The 26,894-nt window shown below is 38.8% G+C and overlaps 1 pseudogene; it reads left to right on the top strand.

Moving 5' to 3' along the window:
- The window catches only part of LOC131508597 (transmembrane protein 230-like), a 63,827-nt pseudogene extending 37,197 nt beyond the window's left edge, over positions 1-26,630 (top strand).
- The last annotated feature ends 264 nt before the right edge of the window (positions 26,631-26,894 follow it).

Genomic DNA, 26,894 nt, shown 5'->3' with positions numbered 1-26,894 from the left:
CTCATTTTTATTTTCAATTTTATTAAAAATATTTTTCTTTAATTTTTTCTACTATATTTTTTACTTTTGTGTAATTTTTTTCAAATTCTATTTTACTTCCATCATTTCATTTTAGTCTCCTTCAGTGTATTCATTGTTTCAAATTTTCAAACGATTTCATTTTTTTTCTTTTTTCCCCCTTTTTTCTCTAATCTATCAAGCCACTTTCAACACCTGGACCAAAACACACCTAGGATCTAGAATTATTTATTCGATTTTTTTTGTGTGTGTGTGTTTGTTTTTAAATTTTAAATTTTAATATTTTTTTTAATTTCAATTTTTCTACCTCAAATTCCTTTTCTCCCTTCAAAATGAGGAAATGGAGGAATTAACAACAGAAGAAAGAGCAGGAAGAAACAACAGCCAGGGACTTAACCAACACAGATACAAGCAAGATGTCTGAACCAGAATTTAGAATCACAATAATAAGAATACTAGCTGGAGTCTAAAATAGATTAGAATCCTTTTCTGCAGAGATAAAAGAAGTAAAAGCTAGTCAGGATGAAATTAAAAATTCCATAACTGAGCTGCTATCTCAAATGGATGACGCAGCAGCAAGGATGGATGAGGCAGAACAGAGAGTCAGCAATATAGAGGACAAACATATGGAGAAAATTGAAGCAGAAAAAAAGAGGGAGATTAAGGCAAAAGAGCATGATTTGAGAATTAGAGAAATCAGTGACTCATTAAAAAGGAACAATATGAGAATCATAGGGGTTGCAGAAGAGGAAGAGAGAGAAACAGGGGCAGAAGGGTTATGTGAGCAAATCATAGCAGAAAACTTTCCTAAACTGGAGAAAGACACAGACATCAAAATCCAAGAAGCCCAGAGGACCCCCATTAGATTCAACAAAAGCCAACCATCAACAAAGTGTATCATAGTCAAATTCACAAAATACTCAGGCAAGGAGAGAATCATGAAAGCAGCAAGGGAAAAAAAGTCCTACTTTTTACCTACAAGGGAAGACAGATCAGGTTTGCAACAGACCTATCCACAGAAACTTAGCAGGCCAGAAAGGAGTGGCAGGATATATTCAATATGCTGAATCAGAAAAATATACAGCCAAGAATTCTTTGTCCATCAAGGTTGTCATTCAAAATAGGGGGAGAGGGGCGCCTGGGTGGCGCAGTCGGTTAAGCGTCCGACTTCAGCCAGGTCACGATCTCACGGTCTGTGAGTTCGAGCCCCGCGTCAGGCTCTGGGCTGATGGCTCGGAGCCTGGAGCCTGTTTCCGATTCTGTGTCTCCCTCTCTCTCTGCCCCTCCCCCATTCATGCTCTGTCTCTCTCTGTCCCAAAAATAAATTAAAAACGTTGAAAAAAAAATTAAAAAAAAAAATAGGGGGAGAGATAAAATGTTTCCCAGACAAAGAAAAATTAAAGGAGTTTGTGACCACTAAACTAGCACTGCAAGAAATTGTAAGGGGGACTCTCTGAGGGGAGAAAAGATGAAAAAATAAATAAATAAATAAATAAATAAAGACCAAAAGCAACAAATATTATAAAGGACCAGAGAACACCACCAGAAACTCCAACTCTATAAGCAACATAATGGCAATAAATTCATATCTCTCAGTACTCACTCTAAACATCAATGGAATGCTCCAATCAAAAGACATAGGGTAACAAAATGGATAAGAAAACAAGATCCATCTACATGCTGTTTACAATAGACCCACTTTAGACCTATAGACACCTTCAGATTGAAAGTAAGGGAATGGAGAACCATCTATCATGCTAATGGTCAACAAAAGAAAGCTGGAGTAGCCATACTTATATCAGACAATCTAGACTTTAAAATAAAGACTGTATCAAGAGATGAAGAAGGACATTATATCATAATTAAGGGGTCTATCCAGAAGAAGACCTAACAACTGTAAACATTTATGCACCAAATGTGAGAGCACCCAAATATATAAATCAGTTAATCACAAACATAAAGAAATTCATCCATAGTAATACCATGACAGTAGGAGACTTCAACACCCCACTCACAGCAATGGACAGATCACCTAATCAAAAAAATCAACAATGAAACAATGGCTTTGAATGACACGCTGGACCAGATGGACTTAACAGATATATTCAGAACATTTCATCCTAAAGCAGCGGAATATACATTCTTCTCCAGTGCACATGGAACGTTCTCCAGAATAGACCACATACTGGGTCACAAATCAGCCCTCAGCAAGTACAAAAAGACTGAGATCATACAGGGCATATTTTCAGACCACAATGCTATGAAACTTGAAATCAACCACAAGAAAAAATTTGGAAAGGTAACAAATACTTGGTGACTAAAGAACATCCTACTAAAGAATGAATGGGCCAACCAAGAAGTTAAAGAGGAAATTAAAAAGTATATGGAAGCCAATGAAAATGATAACACCACAACCCAAAACCTCTGGGACGCAGCAAAGGTAGTCATAAAAGGAATGTATGTAGCAATCCAGGCCTTCCTAAAGAAGGAAGAAAGATCTCAGATACACAACCTAACCTTACACCTTAAGGAGATGGAAAAAGAACAAATAAAACCCCAAACCAGCAAAATACAGGAAATAATAAAGATTACAGCAGAAATTAATGCTATCAAAACCAAAAACAAAAAAACAACAACAAAAAAAACCAACCCCAGAACAGATCAATGAAACCAGAAGCTGGTTCTTTGAAAGAATTAACAAAATTGATAAACTGCTAGCCAGTTTGATCAAAAAGAAAAAGGAAAGGACACAAATAAATAAATCAAGAATGAAAGGAGAGATCACAACCAACACAACAGAAATAAAAACAATAATAAGAGAATATTATGAGTAATTATATGCCAATAAAATGGGCAATCTGAAAGAAATGGACAAATTCCTAGACACATATACACTACCAAAACTGAAACAGGAAGAAATAGAAACTTTGAACAGACCCATAACCAGGAAAGAAATTGAGTTAGTAATCAAAAATCTCCCAAAAAACAAGATTCCAGGGCCAGATGGCTTTCCAGGGGAATTCTACCAAACTTTTAAGGAACAGTTAATACCTATTCTCTTGAATCTGTTCCAAAAAATAGAAATGGAAGGAAAACTTCCAAACTCATTCTACAAGGCCAAAATTACCTTGATTCCAAAACCAGACAAAGACCCCACTAAAAAGGAGAACTATAGACCAGTTTCCCTGATGAACATGATGCAAAAATCCTCAACAATATACTAGTCAACCAGATCCAACAATACATTAAAAAAAATATTCACCACCACCAAGTGGGATTTATATCTGGGATGCAGGGCTGGTTCAATATCTGCAAAACAATCAGTATGATTCATCACATCAGTAAAAAGAAAGGACAAGAACCATATGTCAAAATACAGCATCCTTTCTTGATAAAAACCCTCAGGAAAGTAGGGATAGAAGGATCATACCTCGAGATCATAAAAGCTATATATGAATGACCCAACGCTAATATCATCCTCAATGGGGAAAAACTGAGAGCTTTCCCCCTAAGGTCAGGAGCAAGACAGGGATGTCCACTCTTGCCACTGTTATTCAACATAGTATTGGAAGTCTTAGCCTCTGCAATCTGACAACACAAAGAAATAAAAGGCATCCGAATAAGTCAGGAGGAGGTCAAACTTTCACTCTTTGCAGATGACATGATACTCTATATGGAAAACCCAAAAGATTCAACGAAAAAACTGCTAGAACTGATTCATGAATTCAGCAAAGTTGCAGGATATAAAATCAATGCACAGAAATCGGTTGCATTCCTTTTCACCAACAATTAAGCAACAGAAAGAGAAATCAAGGAATTGATCCCAAGTACAATTGCACCAAAAACCGTAAAATACCTAGGAATAAATCTAACCAAAGAGGTGAAAAATCTATACATTGAGAACTATAGAAAGCTTATGAAGGAAATTGGAGAAGACAGAAAAATATTGGAAAAAGATTCCATGCTTCTAGATAGGAAGAACAAATATTGTTAAAATGTCAATACTACCCAAAGCAAGCTACATATTCAATGCAATCCATTATCAAAATAACACCAGCATTCTTCACAGAGCTAGGACAAATAATCCTAAAATTTGTATGAAACCAGAAAAGACCCTGAAGAGCCAAAGCAATCTTGAAAAAGAAAACCAAAGCAGGAGGCATCACAATCCCAGACTTTAAGCTATACTACAAAGCTGTAATCATCAAGACAGTATGGTACTGGCACAAGTACAGACACTCAGATCAACGGAACAGAACAGAGAACCCAGAAATGGATCCACAAATGTATGGCCAACTAATCTTTGACAAAGCAAGAAAGGATATCCAATGGAATAAAGACAGTCTCTTCAGCATGTGGTGCTGGGAAAACTGGACAGAGACATGCAGAAGAATGAACCTGGACCACTTTCTTACACCATACACAAAAATAAACTCAAAATGGTTGAAAGACCTCAAAGTAAGACAGGAAGCCATCAAAATCCTCGAGAAGAAAGCAGGCAAAAACCTCTTTGATCTTGGCCGCAGCAACTTCTTACTCAACACATCTCTGGAGACAAGGGAAACAAAAGCAAAAATGAACTATTGGGACCTAAAAAGCTTCTAGACAGCAAAGGAAACAATCAGAAAAACTAACAGGCATCTGACAGAATGGGAGAAGATATTTGTAAATGACATATCAGATAAAGGGTTAGTATCCAAAAATCTATAAAGAACTTATCCAAGTCAACACCCAAAAAACAAATAATCCAGTGAAGAAATGGGCAAAAGGCATGAATAGACATTTCTCCACAGAAGACATCCAGATGGCCAACTGACACATGAAAAAATTCTCAACATCACTCATCATCAGGGAAATACAAATCAAAACCACAATGAGATACCACCTCACACCTGTCAGAATGGCTAATATTAACAACTCCAGCAACAACAGATGTTGGCGAGGATGTGGAGAAAGAGTATCTCTTTTGCATTGCTGGGGGGAATGCAAGCTGGTGCAGCCACTATGGAAAACAGTATGGAGTTTCCTCAAAAAATTGACAGTAGGACTACCCTATGAACCAGCAATTGCACTACTAGGTATTTATCCAAGGGATACAGGTGTGCTGTTTAGAATGGACATATGCACCCCAATGTTCATAGAAGCACTATCAACAATAGCCAAAGTATGGAAGGAGCCCAAATGTCCATCGATGGATGAATAGATAAAGAAGATGTGGTATATATGCCACATCTTCTTTATACACACACACACACACACACACACACACACACACACACACACAATGGAGTATTACTCAGCAATCGAAAATAATGAAATCTTGCCATTTGCAACTATGTGGATGGAACTGGAGGGTATTATGCTAAGCGAAATTAGTCAGAGAAAGACAAAAATCATATGACTTCACTCATCTGAGGACTTTAAAAGACAAAACAGATGAACATAAAGGAAGGGAAACAAAAATAATATAAAAACAGGGAGGGGGACAAAACAGAAGAGACTCAGATGTGAAGAACAAACTGAAGGTTGCTGGAGGGGTTGTGGGAGGGGGGATGGGCTAAATGGGTAAGAGGCATTAAGGAATCTACTCCTGAAATTTTTGTTGCACTATATGCTAACTAATTTGGATGTAAATTAAATAAATCGAACAAACAAACAAATAAATACATGGTTCTCATGGTTGAACAATAATGGGGAAAAATCAGCACTGATGAATGGATAAAGAAGGTGTGGTATATACGTACAATGGAATATTACTCATCAATCAAAAAGAATAAAATCTAGCCATTTGCACCACCATGGGGAAAAAACAAAAAAAAAAAAGTTAACGAAGATCTTCAGTCCAAAGGCTACAGGGAACTGAATTTTCCCCACAGACACATAAGCATGGTGGCAGATCCTTCCCTTTTGAACTTGGAATGAGATGCCAGTCCTGGCTAGCCCTTCACTGCAGGTTGTAAGAGACCTTGAAGCAGAGGGTCCTATTAAGCTGTGCTCTTATTCCGGACTCACAGAATCTATGAGATAATAAATGTGTGGGTTTTTTAGCCACTAAATTTGTAGTGATAACTGTTATGCAGCAATAGATAACTACTAAACTACACATCATGGCTTGAATGATAATTCTCCTTAAGAAGCTTTATGAAAAGTAATAAAAGTATATTAGTATTATTACTTTTACTACAGTCACTACAGAGATCGCCCTTTATTGATTACCTACTACGTGCCAGACACGTTCACTTCACTAGGTTCTTTAGAGAAATTATCTCATTCATCTTCATAACAACTTTACAAGAAAGGCAATATTATTTTTAGTTTAAGACTCTGATGCTCAGGAGACATAAGCAATTTGCCAAAGATCACACAGCTAGTGTGTAAGGGAACTGCAATCAAAGCGAAGGTGCACTAATTTTTTCACAATGGCACCCTGCTTCCTATTATATTTGGTAAGACAACAATGACAACAACGAATTATTTAATATTTGTTAACAGTTTTCTCTATGGTGGACATGGTTCTAGAACCCAGAAGCGCCATGTCACAGCCACAGGACAATACAATATATTCAGATTTGAATGGTTTATTTTTTACCTTTTCCATCCCCTCACCACATCTTATCAACTGTAGACTAAGATTCTCAAGACTTCACCCAGTTGTACCATTTTACATACAAGATGTTTTGAGTTATTTTTACTCTTTTCTTTTTCCCTCTTCTTAGTGTTTTCAAGCTTTTATTTTTTATATCCCATTTATAATGTGGCATCATAATGAACACGTTAAATGGAAATACTATTTGCCAAATTAATAGAAATAAAAAGACTTGACCAAACACAATGAAAGTCATTTCCCTTTTAAAAATTGATATATCAAGTTGACAATATAAATGAGTAGAGGAAGTGAATATGAAAAATACAATTGATAAGCTTCATAGCATTAATGTATATCTAGATTTTTTAAGTATAAAAAGGGGCATAACACATATTTTTAAACACATGAACCATTGGCTAAAAAATGCTGTTGTATTAGATCAAAGTAAAAATCTCAATATAGTCTCCAAAACAGAAAATATATAGCCCAGATGATTGAATTAAGAGGTAATACAATTGAACAACTAACAAATAAAGAGTAGCCAAATATAATACCTTGAAAGATTATAACAAGCACACACATCTAAATAAGTCTTGGGTGGTTCAGTCGGTTAAGCGTCTGACTTTGGCTCAGGTCATGATCTCATAGTTTGTGAGTCAAACGCCGTGTCGGGCTCTGTGCTGACAGCTCAGAGCCTGGAGCCTGCTTCCGATTCTCTGTCTCCCTCTCTCTCTCTGCCCTTCTCCCGCTCGTGCTCTGTCTCACTCTCTCTCAAGAATAAATAAATATTAAAAAAAATTTTAAATGAGTCTTGAAAAGAGAAGATTAAATATATATATATATATGTATATATACGCACACACAAATATGCTATATGTGTATATATATATTTCAACAAAGTAGGAGAACAGCAAAGAAAAACCAAGTAAGGGAGTGAGGATGCAATAATAAATGTAAAAACATAAATTAATTACACTAAATAAAATGGGACACTCCAAAAGAATATGAGAGAGATGCCAGCTACACGTTGACAGGAATGACTATCTCCATCTAGCTACTGAATGTTCTGGTGCCATTTGTCACAGTTCTGTGAGATATCAGGATATTGCTATTCTTTATCTTGTACACAGAAGCAAGCACAGTGACCACTCCACTACTATTTCTTGGCGCATTTTAGTATCAATATATGAGGAAGGCTCAGAAAACAAGTGTTCTTTGTGTTAATGACTTTTAAACCCCAGGGATTTCAGTTGTTAAAGACCTTTCTTCATTATCAGCCATGAAAATTAGCATTAAGAAAGAATTTTGAAAGACAATTATTCTGAACTTTGGTAATTATAAATTGGAAAATGAATTTTTAAAAATCATTGTTCTAAAGCTGTTTCTACAAAATACACTGGTGATATTAGACACTTTGATGGTTCTGTTTCCTTTCTCAAAATGTCTTCCTCTGAGCCTTTTTCTTCCTAAAGAGACATTTTACTTCAACATGAAAGTCATATTCTGTCTCCTCTAGAATATTTGCAGATGATTGTCTTCATTTATCAGGAAGCACATATTTAAATAGTTTGCAGTATTTCAGTTTTCCTTGTGAAGCAGGAATATTCATCATACTACTTAAGGTTTATATTACCCTATAGCCAAGTGATTTATCATATCCCTACATCAGCAACTTCTTTGATTATTAAAATTCTCTTGCAGGGGTGCACTTAGGAGCATACCAAGCTGCTGTCTAATGGATTTTCTTTATCATTTGACCTGAAATGCAGGAAAAAGATAGATTAAGACATATGATTTGGTAACAGTGATAGAAGACGCAGAATCAGATTAATTAAGTTAGTATCTGGAAATAGCTTACCAGAATTTAACACAATGCATATGTCATGCCAACAACCCTCAGGAAGTGCTAGCTAGTGAATCATTTTCTCTCTTTTAGAAATGATTTTTATTTCCCAAATTTGGGCTGTTCTAACATGGCAATTTTGTGAGGCTCCAGAACCACTTTTGAATAGTAACTATAATTAAGGGGATGTGTAATTGACTCAAGTTACTAATGACCACTTCCTTCCACGTTCTTCAACCATATTTCCATGAATATTTATTAGGCACTCTGTTTTGTCTAACATTGCTGGTTTCTTTCAGAGATGTCAGAGAAGTTTATACAGTGCTTCTGGGCTTCAAGGAGTTTGCAGTCTAACTGGAGAGGGAATATTTGCCCTTGTAATAGAAAAGATAACCAGGGGAGCCTGGGTGGCTCTGGGGTGTCTGGGTGGCTCTGTCGGTTAAGCTCAGGTTGTGATCTCCTGGTTCGTGAATTCGAGCCCAGCCATCAGGCTGTGGGCTGACAGCTCACAGGACCCTGCTTCTGTGTCTCACTCTCTCTGCCCTTCCCCCACTCGAACTCTCTCTGTCTCTGTCTCCCTCTCAAAAATAAATAAACGTTAAAATTTTTTTAAAGATAACCATATAAGAAATAAAGTAATTGAATATCAAAATGTAACATATTAGGAAATCAAGGAAAGAATTATCAGAGAATGCAAAATTTCCTCTGCTCACAGGGGCCCTGGCAAGTAACCTAAACAGTGCTGGAGAAACAGAAGTGAGGGAAGTGGCAGGAGGGGTAGGGATAGGATGTATGGACATTTATTACAAAGGACTCTGTGTGTAAGGCTCGCTTTTGGCCAATGGAGCTTTACCTCTGTTTCACTTCCCTTTGCAGCCATGGTGTCCTTATAACTAGGTGGTTGTAAAATGATTGTATTATTTCCATATTAACAAAAATATCCTATAATTTAAGAGCAGTGGTCATCAATCTTTGCTGCATGCTAGAATCACCTGGGAAGTTTTTCAGAATTCCAATGGCTGGGAGCTAGCCCTTATCAATCAGATCAGAAACTTTGGGGGTGAGGCCAGCTCTGAGTATGGAAAGCTTTCGAGATGATTCCTATATGTGACCAGAGTGGAAGAACAGGTGATTTACAGCAGTGGTTCTCAAACTCTGCTGTGCATTAAAATCACCTAGAAAGCTTTTAAAACCTCGAACGCTCAGGTCATACCCTGTATTTATTGCTGCGTGACAACCCATTTTGTGACTTAGCGTCTTAAAATGGAAACCATATTTATTTGCTATTTGTGCTGGGCTCATGCAGCTGGCTCTTCTGCTCCTCTCATCTGGAGTCACTCATGTAGTCATCTGGCGGAATGACTGAATGTGGCCTCATTAACATGCCTGGTGGTTGGCAAATCATCAGACAGGCATACCTCATTTCCACTCCGTGTGGCCTCTCTCATAGCCTAGCTTGGATTTGTTCACAGTAGGATCTCAGGTTTCTGAAAGTAGCCAAAGAGAGCAAGAAACAATAAGAAATAATGTGCAAGTCTTTCCAAGTCACTGCTTACATCATGTTTCCTAATAACCAATCGGACAAAACAAGTCACGTGATAAAGTCTGGATTTTAAGAGTAGAAAAGTAAACTCCACCTCTTCATGTGTGGAGTGGCAAATGCTCCTGCGCTGGGGGAACGGGAGAATATGGCAGCGTCCTTGAGAACATTACCTCCCATTCCAAATGATTAGAATTTCTGGGTGTGGAACATGGATAGAAGTAAGAACCACTTTTGTTAACTCCAATTTGCAATTAAGTTGAGGATCAGTGATTTTGACTAGTACTTTTCAAACTTCAAAGAGGTAAAAAAAAAATAGTTACAAACAGAGAGGGAGGGAGGCAAACCATAAGAGCCTCTTAAATACAGAGAACAAACTGGGGGTTGATGTGGGGTGGGGGAGAGGGGAAGATGGGTGATGGGCATTCAGAAGGGCATTTGTTGGCATGGGCACTGGGTGTTGTTTGGAAGCCAAGTTGACGATAATTTATATTAAAAGAATAAATAAGTAAAAAATAAAACCAAGAAAGAATAAAAAAACAACAACAACGACGACAACAAAAACAGACTTCAGGGTGCATCAGAATCACTTGGAATACTTGTTAAACTACAGATTCGTGGGGGCGCCTGGGTGGCGCAGTCGGTTAAGCGTCCGACTTCAGCCAGGTCACGATCTCGCCGTCCGTGAGTTCGAGCCCCGCGTCAGGCTCTGGGCTGATGGCTCGGAGCCTGGAGCCTGTTTCCGATTCTGTGTCTCCCTCTCTCTCTGCCCCTCCCCCATTCATGCTCTGTCTCTCTCTGTCCCAAAAAATAAAATAAAAACGTTGAAAAAAAATTAAAAAAAAAAAAAAAAAAAACTACAGATTCGTGAACCACATCCTCAGAGATACCGATTCAGCAGTTTTGTAGTGGGGGTCAACACTGCAATTTTAATAAGGTCGCTCTCAATGCAGATTCCACGGGTATTGTGTCTGCACTTGGAGTAGTGTTAACTTAAATAATGGTGAAATTAACTCTGTGTATGTGTGTGTGTGTATGTATATGTATACATATACATATGTATATATATACATACATGTGGGTGTATATACACAATAGATGTGTGTGTGTATATGTATATATGTATGTGTGTGTGTGTGTGTGTGTGTGTGTATAGGTTTTTACTCTTTTGGTTGCATCCATGCTTCCAGTTTGTCAGTTCTACTAAAAGTTGGAACACGTGAACTTCCTACACCATACATTGAGACCAATCTTGCCCAGTAGTAAGGGGAAGAATAAGAAATCCAAGTCAGTAGCTCAAAGTTTAGCATCTTGTAATCCTTGATACCACTCCTACTATAATGTCTTGTCTTGTTGCTTGTAACTCACTGCCCAAGCCCCTTCCCCTTTATCTCACCATTTTGGATCCTGCATTGAGGATTTCTTATTTTTGATACACCTGATCCTTACCCCTGTCCCCAACCTGGGAAGTGGAATCATGCCTTGTTTTCTAGGTTCATTCAAAGAACTAAGCCTTCTCAGTTACTCTTGGAATTCTTCCTGCTTCCTGCTCCTAAATTCACACACACAACCTACAAACTTCCTATTGTATTTGTCTTTTGGGTTTCTTTCATGCTTGTTGATGGTCTCTCTCTATGCTGGTGATTTTCCATCGGCTATCCCTAGACTCATACTCATTTTCTGCTCTGTGCCTGTCTGAGGAGGATGATTGCATGTGCACTGCATCACCTGGGCTCTCTTGCTGGTTGGCTTCCTGTACACCCGCGTTCTCAGAGTAGGATCCCTACCCCAGCAGCATTACCATTACCTGGGAACTTCATGGTTAGTCCTGCAAATTTCAGGGCCCCACTCAAAAGCTAGTAAATCAGGAACTCTGGAGGTGGGGCCCAGCCGTCTGTATTTCAACAAGCCTTTCAGATGATTCTGATGTTAAAGTTAGAGAACCCCTGCCATAGGGTTTTGGCCAGTGGCCAGTACTGGCAGGAAATCTACAAACACACAGGGAGAGGAGTAAGCTTTTTTCGTTCTATACTTGTTTCTTTCCCTGGGCCGAAATTTGGCAAAGGCTGCCTGCCTCCATAATTACAGAGCTCATCTCGTCTGGCGTTGCTGCCTGTTTGTAGCTCACTCTGTTCTCCAACACTATCATTTCCTCCTCTTCCCTCTTCAAACTTGAGTGTGCTAATGGCTTTTGCTGCTGCTAGGCTTTAGGTCTGAATGTTCAGTGTCGTTTCTAGTAAACTCATCTGTGCATTGGTAAATTGTTTCTTCCTTAAATCACCTGACTGGCTTCTGTTTCCTACTGTGACCCCCGGAGAATGCTGTCTGTAGATTTCTCCTTCCTAGCTTTCTGTACCCTAACCCATCCCACCAAAGCCCTGGACCAGACCTTGACAGGTAATAGAGTTGGAATAGATACCATTTACTTGAAGGTTTGGTTTCAGACAGAGGTAATGTTAAGATCAGAAAGGCCTTACAGGTTGTGGTATCAGGAAGACAGAGCCCTCCCTAGGGTTCCTGCAATGACCTGAACAGGCAATTTCTCACCTAGTACATACACACACGATTATATACATATATTTGTATATGCATGATGTGTGTGCAGTGTGTAGTTGTGCATGCCAAAAGAAAAAATGAGCTCTTCTGGCAAAATGAGAAGTGAAACCCTGAAAATCTCCTGACAGCTGCTTCTCATGTCAGAATACATTTGTCAGAGAAACAATAGAATCTGGTTTGGAGAGCAATTCTGTTTGGGGGATGTGGGGGCAGAACAAGGGAGATTTAGCAAGAATGTGAACTAGATCATAAACCCAACTGAATGTTAATGCAGATGGTCTGCTTCCAAGTTCAGTGGTCTTGCCTAGTCAGCGTTGTTCTATTTGTGTCTTAGTCCATCCAGGCTGCTATAACAAAATACCACAGACTGGGGAGCTTATAAACAAGTGAAATTTATTTCTTACAGTTCCAGAACGTCTGGAAGTCTGAGATCAGGGTGCCAGCATGTCAGGTGAAGGCCTCCTTCTGGGTCACAAACTTGCTCTTGTATCCTCATGTGGTAGAAGGGGCAAGGGAGTTCTCTGGCCTCTCTTTTATAAGGGCACTAATTCCATTCATGAGGGCGCCAACCTTATGACCTCATTATTTCCCAAAGGTTCCACTTCCTAATGCCATCACCTTGGGCATTAGGTTTTCAACATATGATTTTTAAGGAGACACAAGTATTCAGTGTCTGTTTTGTTTTTAATCTCTTCTGTATGAAAGCCTCAGAGCCGGTTAAATGTAATAATAAACATTCACACAGAAGATTATTTTTCCCAAGGCAGGGTCATCAGTGAGTGGGAAAATGAACTTGGCACCACATGCAGAGAATACTCTTTAAACATACTCATATTAACTATGCAGTCTGACTTGAGCTTAGGATCAAAATGAGAAAGTGCTGTAGTTACACAAACCAGGTCTTGTAAAGTATCTATAATAAAAGCAGACATGACTTTTTTTCCCCCTAAAAGCACCAGCAATACTTGTCACGATAGAAACCTGTCTCCTAAGAATATGGTATGAATTGGCATGAACCTCATTTCACAGATGAGGAAAATAAAAGCAGGCAAGGGAGGTCCTAGTAGCAAATATTTAGCAGGAAATGAACAGAAAAAAAATGACTATCTCAACATATCAAGGAATTATTATCTCTTATAGGTTTGTCTATATTTTTTTCCTAACCAATCTGTATGTTTATGTTTTTGTTTTAATTTACCAGGGTCTTCATTTGAGTTTTACTCTGCAAATGTTTCTTACGACAATGCTCTTTTTAAAAAACATATTTTTATCGTGGTAAAAAACACATGATATGAAATGTACCATCTTAACCATTTTAACTGTTTAGTTCAGTAATGCTAAGTATATTATCATTGTTGTGCAATCAATCTCCAGAACTATTTTATCTTACAAAAGTGGAACTCTATATCCAGTAAATACCTCTCCTCCTGTTTTTTCTTAAGCACACATTGGATTTCTTCTCTTCATTCATATTTTAAGTTCTTAAATAACCCACCCCAACTAATGTTGATTTTTAAATAAATATTTCTCTCTACTAAGATACATTTACTTTATAAATATTTTTTAAACTTGACCTCTGTGAGACACCATGTCTGCAACTGTAAGCAAAATAGATGCATTCCTTGTCATCATGGGGCAAAATCTGTGATGCAGTGATGATAAGAACATAAAAAATGGTAGTTACATTGACTGACATAACAGTATAAATAATAATGAAAACAATACCATTGAATCCCAGGATTTGTTTTCTCAAGAGATGCTATGAAATTGTGCCTCTTAAATCCTCAAACTTATAATTGAATATGTCAAGGACAGATTTTGCCCATCTATTTTGATAGTTCTCACCTGCTCTAGAGACCTGCCCACCCCCCACGTGACTCCCCAGTCTGCGCAATGACTACCTGCTTTGGCAGTTCCACTTGCAAAGCTATTCACTTTAGCTTCTAACGAGGGCCAGCCGGGATGGAATTGCAGGCAGACATAATCTCTGCACCCGTATCTAATGGAGCTCAAGAATGACAACACAATCTTGAAACGACTTACCCGCTTTCTACCAAAGGCCTCTAGAGTTTCCCATATCACCATGGATAATTATTACCTTGCTTCTCCAGACTACACCTCATCTACCTATTAAACACACACACATTGGGGCGCCTGGGTGGCTCAGTCGGTTGAGCGGCTGACTTCGCTCAGGTCACGATCTCGCGGTATGTGAGTTCGAGCCCCGTGTCGGGTTCTGTGCTGACTGCTCAGAGCCTGGAGCCTGTTTCAGATTCTGTCTCCCTCTCTCTCTGACCCTCCCCCGTTCATGCTCTGTCTCTCTCTGTCTCAAAAATAAATAAACGTTAAAAAAAAAGAAATAAATAAACACACACACACACACACACACACACACACACACAAAGGACAACAAAACCCAGCCTGGAGATGTGTAACAGCATAAGATACTGGAGTGAGACAGGCTGCCGTGTAGCTCTTGCACTTACTGTATGACAATGGGCAAGTTGTTTAACCTCAGTTTCCTAAACTAGACTTCCCCTAGTTCATAGAGGTGAAGATCTTCGAATAATTCCTGGACCATTACCTAAGTCCCATAAGCATTATATACGTATTCGCTACTGGAAGCTCCGTGGTTTGGTGAACTAGATAGTAATTTGTAACTGGTGCCCAACTATAATTCACCATATTCCCCAATTCCACTGCATGCCTACCCACACTCTGTTTAGATGCCTAAGTTTACAAAACTTTTCATTCCACCTAGATGACATAGCTCTGAGTAGAAAGAAAACACTTTTAGCCAGTAAAATACCCTTGGGACCAAAGAGTTCTAGGCAGAAAAGTCCAGATGCCCTCTTAAAGCCAGATCACTGTCACAGAATGGGCTTTGGAAGGATGACCTAGTTTCTAAGCTCACAATGTTTCATATCTATTCTTCTGGTTATCCCTGGTACCTAGAAAGAAAGCTCTTGTGCTTTGCCACTCTTACCACTTTCCATAGCTTTGTTCACTGCACGACTGCTGTTACCAGACAATTTCTCCTGGACGGGAGCATATCGTTCATGATTCTCATCTACTATGGATGGTCTCCAAGATTTCTTCCAGTTAAAGTTCTTATAATTTTAGTAATTCTTTGTTTAGCAAAAGGCTGTCACAACACCTGTGACTTCCATATCTACATGTCAATAGCATTTCTGTCTTTGAATCTGAATGTAAAAGCCATATCCTCTAGAAAGCTTATGTGAAATCTTCCCCCAACGTGTTTAAATTTGGTTGTTATGCTTTTCTATACCTAGTATTTGATGCCTCTTCATGGTTACATTGAACATATTGCATTATTTGTTCTACTCTGTCTTCTCCATTAGACTCTATGCTTCACAGAGATGATCAAGTTTGCTGGTTTTATTTTATTTTATTTTATTTTATTTTATTTTTTTGCTGAGGACAATTCTAACTTTGGTCATAGTTGCCAGAATCTAAAACATACCTTAATTTTTATAAAATGTTAGTGTTTTCAAGGTTCTTCCATTTATTTTCTTTTGATTTTTATTTCTACTTAATGTTCATAATCCTTATCTCTAGATCAATTATGTAAGACAATCCAGATTGTGGTTTATTTTTGAAGAAATATGAACTGAATTGAGGGAACTCTTACACAAAATTCCCCATAGAAGCTCCAGTGGTTTTGCTTTTACACTATAATCCCCGTTAAACATCTGACTCTCCATTATGGGAAATTTGCTTTGGCAGAATTCAAACAGAATGAACATAAATCTGAATGAAATATGTTCATGGGACTCATTAGTCCAGCTCCCTTGCCTCACTTAAATATATAGTACCTGTTAATTCCTACTAGGTTCTTTCACAGTTTTAAAGGTATCTGTGGACTCTTATCTTAAACATTATGTGCCATCTTCAAAATTCTTTAAGGCTTATGCCCTAGATTTAAACAGAATGTTCTTACAAGGCAATAATTTCTACAAAGACGTGATTTAAAAAAAAAAAAAACCATTTTACCCCCTCTATTAACAACTTTCCAGAAAATTAGAAATAAGGAGATTATTATTATTGTTATTCCTGGTAAGTTAACTGCAACATTATATTTCATGAAATGATTCCTTTTCTTATTAAAAATAAAAACATCAACACTAGCAACAGCAATTAGCATTTACTGAGCCCTGACTAAATGTCTAGGATTTATTTGAGTTTTATATTTTTTATGTATGAATCTCACAATAATTCTATTAAGCATATATTAGTGTTACTATTCATACATGAAGAAGTAGGCTGCACACAAGTAGAATGCACTTAATATGAGTTGGTAAATGAAAGGAGATTTCAAAACCAGTTCCTTCTGGGTCCAGGGTTCATGTACTTTCAGTAAGAGCTGCCTCAAATGTGTAATCATTATTTAAAGCTAGAAAACAAACAAACTTTGTCTGAGTACTTTGTAAAACTTTACAAATCAGAAAAGCATAGTGATGTAATGTTAACCGAGAAAGGACAGACTCCATCTGAGCACAGAATTGGGACGAACCATCCAGATGTAGCTTCTATGGTATCTTTTTACAGAGTGGAAGAAGACAAAGACAGGGGTTTTATATAGTCTTTATGTAGTGCCCAATATAGTCTTATAACATGACATTTCATTCTATTCCTATTCTAAACTTAGAAGGATCAGAACATAGACAAATATAGCTGTTATGAGAAGAGAACAGATTCTCCCCTCATAAAAACTGATGTGTTAAGATGAATAATAGGTGAAAAAAAAGCAGACTTCTTACTTATAATGAGATCAGATAACAACCAAGAATAAGGTAAGTATTTTGCTAAATGAAAAAGAAAAAAAAGGAAAGAAGAAATAATGGATAACAAAATGTTTAGTTATATACTTAAAGTTAAAATTCTTAATAGAATATTATTGAGTTTATTGAGTAGTAATGGTTAGGAATCCATTCAGCTGCAGGTAGCAGAAAAACCAACCACAAATAGCTTGAAGCAGTTGTTCTAAAACATGGCTGATTTTAGAATTACCCAGACAGCATTTAAAATGAGTGAATATTGGCTCCACTTCTTTCTGTTTCTGGTGAAACTGGTCTCTTCCTGTATAAGTTTTTTTTTTTTTTTTTTAATTCTCTTAGTCATTCTATTGTCAGTCTATGTATCAGTTATCTGTTGGTGCATAATGAATTGTCCCAAAACTTAGCAACTTCAAACAATAAATATTGCTATCTTACATGTTTAGGTCATGAATCTTGGTACAGTCGAGCTGGGTACCTGCGGCTTAGGCTCTGTCCCAAGACTAATCAAGGTATCAGTTGGGACTACAGTTGTGTCCAGCTTCAGCTGAGGGAGGATCTGCTTCTTAGCCCTCTCACACTGATGAGTCTTTTGGGGTGATAATGGGGTCTGGAGCCGACAGCCAAGAAAGAATTCTTGAAGATGACTTTTGTTCCAAAAGGTGATTTTATTGGGGCGCCTGGGTGGCTCAGTCAGTTAAGCATCCGACTTTGGCTCAGGTCATGATCTCACAGTTTGTGAGTTTGGGCCCCGTGTTGGGCTCTGTGCTGACAGCTCGGAGCCTGGAGCCTGCTTCAGATTCTGTGTCTCCCTGTCTCTGACCCTCCACCCGTTCATGCTCTGTCTCTCCCTGTCTCAAAAATAAATAAATGTTAAAAATTTTTTTTAAAAAAGTTAAAAAAAAAACCCACAAAAGGTGATTTTATTAAAGCACAGGGACAGGACCTGTCGGCTGAAAGAGCCGCCTTGGGACCATGAGGAGAGACTGGTTATATACTATGGGGTTGGGGGAAGTAAAGTCCAGATGAAGTTTCCAAAGAGATTTTCATATGCTGATGAAGACTCCCAGGATCCCATAGGCCTAGCTATTGTCAAGCTAAGGTTGTTTTTCCCTCTAGCAAAGCATTAACGTTAAGACAGTGGGAGGTCATGGAGAAACGTTTTACTCTGCCAGCCTCAAGTATTTGTCAACGGGCTGCAGGTTATAAGGAAATTTAATTTTACCTGCCATTTCCTTTTTGCCTTTGTTCCCAGACACTATGGAGAGAAGGGTTGGGGCTCCAGGAAACTGAGTCTACAGGTTTCTGGAGATTGGACTATTGATGATTGCCTTTTTCTTGTACTTTACTAAGATATATGTAAACTGATGGAGACTCAAGTCCTGCAGGACTGTGATCACCATCAGTTAACCATTTGTTTTTCCCCTTTCCTTTGTTCTTGGGTAGCCAGGAGTGCCCAGGGAATGTCGCACATATCCCACCTGGGGGTGGTGGGTGTCTGCCACCTTGTCAGCTTGCCTTATGTTCCCTCATTAACATGGTTGTTGGGTAGCCTCAATCCCTGAGTCCCTGTGGGTTTTTGCAGAGACACCAATGTTTTTGCCATGTGAGCCTCTCCAAAGAACAGCTCCCAGTATGACACCTTAAAATAGGTGATCCAGAGAGCAACAAAGAGTACCCCATATGAAAGCCATGGTCATGTGTAACCTAATCTTGGAAGTGACATCCCTTCACTTTTAACATACTCTGTTCTTGAGAAGCAAGCCACTGGGTCTAAGTCACTCCCAAGGGGAGAGATTACAAAAAGATTGGCATACCAGAGAGTGAAGACCATTGAGGGACATCTTAAAGATAGCTTAAGGCAGCCAGGAATCAGAATTGGCTTAAATAAAGAGAGCTTTTTCTTTCTCACATAACAAGAAGCCAGAGAGAGGCTCAGTAGCTGAAAATGTTGTGGGCTGCCAAGAAAGCAGAATGCCAGTCATCTCCTGGCATTTGACAGGGACAAGGGGAGAGAGGAAGAAGAAGATCTATGCCAGACATGCCTCTCCTTTTTATTAGGGAAGCTGATATCTTCTTGTGTCTTCCTGGAAGACATTTGTTTGTGTCACTTGGGCTCCCGTAAATAGAGGTGGAAGTGAGTGGTGGATGTTTACCCTCAACCTTGATATAGGAGCAGCAAGGGAGCCTGGGGTCGTGAACAGCTTTTGAGTGCCCACCAGTAGTGTGTGCACACAGTGCATACATTTCTTTGTATGTTCCTCTTCACTATATCTTAATTTCAGTTTGTAAACTGAAGTGCGAATTAGTGCTAGTACAATAAATGTACTAAAGTCCATTATTTCCCGTAGCTTCAAACATATCACAATATACTCTTGAACCGGAAAGTAGCAAAACACCTTCAAGCAGCTCAAAGAGCTCTAATCAAGTTCGTGCGCCTAAATTTACAGGAAATGCCTCAGACCTTCATTTTCAGTTTCATTTATGAGTTTTTAATTCACAGTGCTAACAGAATTAATGATTAACTCATTCCACAGCTTGAAAAATAGGTTTGCCTCAGTTTTTGCCTAAAGGGTAAACTCAATATTTTAGCATTTTATAAAAGGGCTTTCCTAATCTGGTCACAACCTTTGTTCATTGTCTTACTCCTCACTGCTTCTTCCACACTCTCTTGTCTCCAGCAACTCATGTGTTCGGAGAATAACATCTTCTTCTTGACCTTGCTGCTCTCTCTCTGCCTGCAGTGTCCTTCCTGACTCATCTTTCAAGGTCTACATCACATCAAACAATCTCAGATGCCTACAGGGACAGAGAAACAATGCAAATGAGAAGAATGTGCTGGTGGATGCATATTAAACACATAGAAATAACTCTTGCAACAAGAGATATGCTCCATCCCATTTTTTTCTTAACATTTTCTCTCTTCTTGGTTGTTCTTTTAGACAAAAGAATTTTGATGGAAATGTAATGATCAGCCTAGGCTCATCACTGCTGTGTGGGATATGGCTACAGTATTGTCGTATCTTCTATTTCCTTTAAGTTTTTTTTGGGGGGGGCGGGGTAGTAATTAGAAATCCATAGTTCTGTGGACTATTTTGTCTTGTTTTTGGTGTGTTTGTTTGTTTCTTTTTTGTTTGTTTGTTTTTAGAGAGAGATTGGGAGCACGGAAGAGCGGGAGAGGAGCAGAGATTGAGAGAGAGAGAATCTAAAGCGGGCTCCACACTCAGCGCAGAGCCTGATGTGGGGTCAATCTCACAACGCTGGGACAATGACCTGAGTGGAAATCAAGAGTCAGATGTTCAACTGACTGAGCCAGCCAGGTGCCCCAGAAATCCATAGTTTAATATGAAGCATCCCATTTTAAAATCCAGGTATATGAATATACATATTTATTATTTAATTAATTTAATGGAGAAAGAGAACATTCTACATGCTGCATTAAATACATCTGTAGTCTGGAGTCAGCCTGCTGACTGCTAGTTTGCAAGCCTATATCAAAATAATTTCTTTTTTGGAGTCTTTCCTAAATGTCCAAGCTAGTTTCTTCCCCCACTGTGCTCCAGAAGTAGCAGGCTGACCTCCAAAATAACACTTTGTATATTCTACACCTGTGGTGTGTATGTAAGTCTTTACCAGGACTGTGATATTGGAGAGCTGAGTCTGCATATTTTGACCGAATTCCCAGCATAGCACATGGAGTTCATCTCATAGTTGATACCTTGTAAGTGCCTGATGCAGTAATACATCTTGAATGAATAAAGGAATCCAGTAAAGAAATGGAGTTGATATGGAGTTGATGTGGAGAGTACATGATCTAGTTAGAGAACAAATAGGCTTTGATTTAGCAATGAAATACTTGCAGGAGAAATTTCCTGGATGGACTCCTTGGACAGAAGCATTGGATAGTGGCCCAAGATTCATGCATTTCACACATATGTGTTGACAGCCCATGATTCATCAAGTTCTCTTCTTATTCATGGGAATTCAGAAAACAACAACACAGAAAAAAAAATCTTAGTAAGAAAGGAAAGATAAGAAAAGCAAAAAATAAAGCAAATCATGTTTTCAATTGTTATCATGTATTTTGGGTGGGGTGTAAAATGAAACCAGGATGGAGGGATATGCTAGCAAGAACCTGATGAATGAGATTGGGTTGTGTACAGATTGAAATAGGCTAGTCATGTTAGCTCTCTGTGAGAAGGGGAACATTTGAGTGAAAACCTTAAGGAAATAAGGGAGCCATGCAAGTGGATATCTGGAAGAAAAGTGATCCAGCAGATGGAACATCAAGTTCAAACCCTGAGGCAAGAGTATACCTATTCAAAGAAAGAAAGCTGGTGGAGGGAGGAGAGAAGAGAGTAGAGATAGGGAGGAAGCCAGATTAGACACATAACAGGAGGCTAAGAGTAAAGATCTCTTAGGACATTTATAAGCATTTTGTAACAACTTTAACTTAAAAAAAAATTTTAAGATTTTCTTTATCTTTAAAGAGAGAAAGAGAGAGAGACTAAGCACAAGTGGAAGAGGGGCAGAGGGAGACACAGAATCCAAAGCGGGCTCCAGGCTCTGAGCTGTCAGCACAGAGCCTGATACAGGTCTCAAACTCACAAACTGTGAGATCACAACCTGAGCTGAAGTAGGATGCTTAACTAACTGCACCACCCAGGCACCCTGTGACAACTTTGACTTTTACTCCAAGGTAGATGGAAGCCATTGGAAGAGCAGAAGAGTGACACGATTTGACATATTTTCATGAGATCCTTCTAGTGATTCTGTTGAGATTGGACTGGATGGGAATAAAAGAGGAGAAGGATGACTACTGAGACAGTGATTGAGGTAATGCAGGCAAACATGCAGTTCAAACCAGTGCTGTGGTCACAGAGGTAAAGAGGCTGATAGACAACTTGGTTTCACACCTCCTTAGGTTATTCACGTAACACCACACTCACTGCAGAATAATTGGGTCACAAGGTGACATATCAGCTGAGTCCAAGAATATCTTCTCTGGGATCTTTCTAATTTCAGCACAGCCAAAATGAGAATGAAATTGCCTAATCACCATTTATTCCCAACATTTAGGACAATGTTTACCACATATACATTAGATGGATGGGTGGATGGATGGATGCATAATCTGATTGACTTAGAATTTAAGCATTATTCATATTGCTATTTCTCACCATGCAGTGCAATTTGTATTCTTGGAAGCATGAATTGAGAACAGCCACAAGTGCTGATTGTGGCAAATGTGCTGCTGTAAAGCTGGGCTACAAAGAGAGCCATTTTGTCCTGTCTGGTGATAAATAGGCATAGTTTGAGTAATGGCAATTAGAGCCAGAATTCAACTGGTGAGTCACTGTGAACACTACTTGAGTGAACTGACGGATTGTGATCATGACTATTCCTCATTTGGAAGCCTGGGGACTTAATGCTTTTGTTTGCCTGTGTTTTCTCCCTGGCACAGTCTGTGAGCCTGGAATGAAAAGATGATTATCTTTAACCAACATCTCATATTCTTTGATTTTCATCAAGCTTTTCACATTTTCATATCAAGAAAATTGAAAACGATTTTTATATAAGACTGACTCAATGACGCTTTTGCAACAAATTGTCTTTTAAAATATAATATGCAGACCTTTTTTCAAAAAGTAAGTCTTGTAATAACTTCATAAAGCAAGAATGTATTAGTTCTTCATCTTCCAAAAATAAATTGAAGCCACTGTCCCTATTTTGATTAAAATAATTTTATACACACTTAGATACATAAAATGCTTTATGAAGGGGCTAACACAAGATTCCACTATAAATCTTAAAACTTTGAAAATTCTGTCACTATTGGATCATCCAACTGAAGAACAATGTCTTTTTTTAGGTATCCCTCGTAAATTTTTTCTCTTAATTTTTCTATAAACAGTTTGGTGTGTTTTGCTATCGAGCAACTTAAATGTATATTTTTTTAGGTCTTGCGGTCATTATTTAAAGTAGGCTGACAAACAACAAAGGCAGTTGATGTCAATAAAACTTAGAAGAATAAATATAAGAACAAAGGGCGAAGAAAATGTGCATCTGCTGAAAGGAAAGATACTATTGAATACTGATTAGGAAAGTGGTCTGGGAGTTGTTGGAGAAAACCTCTAAAGCATGCAGCTTAATGTACAGCCGCAGTGAAAGGGCAGGGAGAATGCTAGATCATATGGCTGGGGAAAGACAATATAAATCAGATTTGGCATCGTTAATCTAAGTTCAAGTGCTAATGTCACCTAAAGAATTGTTCCCTACTTTGCTCCTGGTCAAGAAAGGTGCAGAACAATGCATTTGCTGCTGAAATGGTGTAGTAATGAGGCAGCTACAGGAATTTAGTGGTCTGTGGTTGGCAAGTAGGAGAAAAAAAAAAGAAGATTCACAACCCTGCTGGTAAGTGCACGCTAAGATGGGTGTCACTGCTCTTTCTCTTCAGATGAGCCATTGGGAGTGAAATAAACAAGAGATATCATCGAGTTCATATTAAACTAAACCCCAAGCCACTTCAGCCAGACTTGATGGAGACTTCCACATTCCCCAAAACCCTCAGATTTCTACCCTTTCGGTTTGTCTAATCTTTCCCCGGAGGATACTTTGCTGCCTCACTTGACGAGTAGTTCTCTTTATTTGGTTTTCTTCCTTTCTTCTTTTATTTATCTGCCTCTTCTCTTATTGGTATGTTATGAGAACTAAAGAGGATACTAAAAATTTTTTAAATTAATACAATCCTTGGTACATATTAAATGCTCAATTATATGCATTATCATTCAAACGACTACCCATTCTTACCTTTTCTTTATCTCATTGCAGTCCTTTTTACTCTGGCCATTCTTCCAGTGTATTGTATTCTAGAAACCTACGTTTCAGAGCTGAAAGCCTCTATTGGTAATGTGTTTTACAGGTGTAAAAAAATGGAGTCTCAAGGGAAAACATGATGAGCCCCAAATCTCAGAGTTGGTGCTTCTATGAAGACTTCTCTCCCATTTTCCATCCAACTGGAATCCTTAGTTTAGGGTTTCCTTACAGGGCATAAAAACACTAGATTCTCTCAATTCTGTCTTTGAAGTATTTTTTCCTGTATATCACGCCCTCCATCACCATTCTGCCCCCATATCAACATCATGCTTGGATCATTGCAGTATCTCCCTAGCTCATTTCTTGGCTCCTCTCTCTCTTCGAATCCATTTACTCATCATGAAAGGTCACACTTCTAGAGCCATGACACTTCTGCTGTCACTTTAATCTTCCATGAATGCTCAAACCAAAATTCATGTAAATACAAACTCCTTTGCCTCATTCTGAATACTCCTCATCCACTGCCTCTCTTCTTGCTACCGCTCTTCTCCAACACACCTCTCGATGCCAGATGGCCCACTGTTCTCAATATATAATAAATAAGCTACAATTGTCCCCATTTATATGCATTTGCTTAAATGTTCCCACTACAAAAGTATGTTATAGCATACCACACTATGTTATATATATTATTCTATTTCTTCCTTGCCTAAATTTTATGTATCCTCAATCCAAGGTAATGTGAAATTGAAAAACTGAAAGGGCCAGAAAACCCCAGAAAGTTGTTATGTGTCCATATATACAAGCATATGTATGCTTGTAAACAAGCATACTGGTATTTTTTCCTCTGAATTATTATTCCAAAAGTAATATCCTTCACCATCTTGTAAGGAAAAACTTCATGTGAGGATAGGTTCAAAACAAAACAATAATCAAAACAATTCTTATGTCTGAAATTACCCTACTTGCAGGATCAGTTCTTTGATATTAAAAAAAAATGGATTCATTTAACTTGATAAATAAGAGGTTACTAATACCTGATATCCTCTCTTTGCTTGCAAATTGATTTTTTAATGAATTGGTGGAAACTTTGTTTGAATCTTTCTGGTACCATTACCCTTTTCACCTTTGCAAATCTGAGTTGACAGTGCTATAGAATGCTGCAGACAGCAGGATGCATAGTAAAAGATACAGCCATTGGACTGGTTGTCTTATCCACACAGAGCCATCAACAGGCTATCAACAGGCCCCCATAGATTTCCTCTTCCGGACACTTTTGGCACATAAGCTCTTCCTAGTGTCTTTATGATTATGTTTATGGTTTTTAGATATTATGCAAAATATCACAGTACTAGATATAGTCGTAGAGGATGCATTAGATATCAGTGCACTTAACACATGTAGGCAAATTTAAAATGATCTGTAAAACATTGCAGTGCGTGGGTGCCTCAGTCAGTTAAGCGATGGCCTCTTGATTTCAGCTCAGGTCATGATCTCACAGTTCATGGCAATGAGCCCTGCATTGGGTTCTGTGCTAACTGCATGAAGCCTGCTTGGGATTCTCTCTCTCCCTCTCTTTCTGCCCTTCTCGCACATGTACGATCTCTCTCGAAATAAATAACCTTTAAAAAATAAATAAAATATTGATAGTATACTGAAGGGCGAGGGGGAAGTTAGGTGAGGCACACCACGAGGACTCAGGTGCTTCTGCTGCCAATGGACAGTGAGCTGTTGGTGCACAGGTGGCTTAGTGGGGCTCTCCAACTCTAGCTGTGTCAGCCTGTTATGATGCTCTCTCTTACATCCTGGCTGCTGGAATCGTCAATACTAAAGTGAAATATTCAAGGCTCTCCAGCACAGATAATGGCCACATTGACCTTCAGTTTAAGAAAAGCCCTCCCGGGGTGTATGGTGGCTCAGTCAGTTAGGCGACCGACTTCGGCTCAGGTCATGATCTCACAGTCCGTGGGTTCTATCCCTGTGTTGGGCTCTGTGCTGACAGCTCAGAGCCTGCAGCCTGCTTCGGATTCTCTGTCTCCCTCTCTCTCTGCCCTTCCCCTGCTGGCGCGCTCTCTCTCTCTCTCTCTCTCTTTCTCTCTCTCTCTCTCAAAAATAAATAAACATTAAAAAAATTAAAAAAGAAAAAAAAAGCCCTCCTAAGATCCCATATAAGGTCATTATGCTTGCTACAGCCCTGGTTTGGATTGGTGCCTTTCTCATTGCCATAGGCTCCCTTCTGCTGGTGGGCTATATCAGCGAAGGAGTGGGGAGTGGGGGGAGGGAAAACAGGCTTGTCCAGTCCTGATCCTTGGCACCCTGGTGCTCCTGCCAGAATTTTACCACCTGTGCATGGCCTACTATGCATCCAAAGGCTACCAGGGTTACCCCTACGATGGCATTCCAGATTTTGATGAGTAGCACCCATCCTCAACCCTGAGGGGATGAGTCACAGATGGGACTGAGCCCAGCTTTAAGATATTGAGTAGAAACTGTGGCTAAGGGCTAAGGAGTTCTGCACTTTGCAGATGACAAATGAAAAATGGCCAGATTTTATGGGTCCAACCCCAAGATGTCAGCTGAGCTTACAATAACAAATTAACTGATTAGGACACGCTCTAGTTTTCATCTTCTGACCCTGGCAAAAGCTGACAAGTTTTTCCACATGTATAGGTATCTTGCAAGAGTAGCAACATTAGTGGTGTGGGAAAGCAGGAGGTTATTCTGTCCTGGAAAGTGTCA

Source organism: Neofelis nebulosa, chromosome 4 (assembly GCF_028018385.1).
Source record: "Neofelis nebulosa isolate mNeoNeb1 chromosome 4, mNeoNeb1.pri, whole genome shotgun sequence".
Classification (NCBI taxonomy): Eukaryota; Metazoa; Chordata; class Mammalia; order Carnivora; family Felidae; genus Neofelis; species Neofelis nebulosa.
Note: the sequence above shows the minus strand (reverse complement) of the source record. Positions and strands in the feature narration are given on the sequence as shown.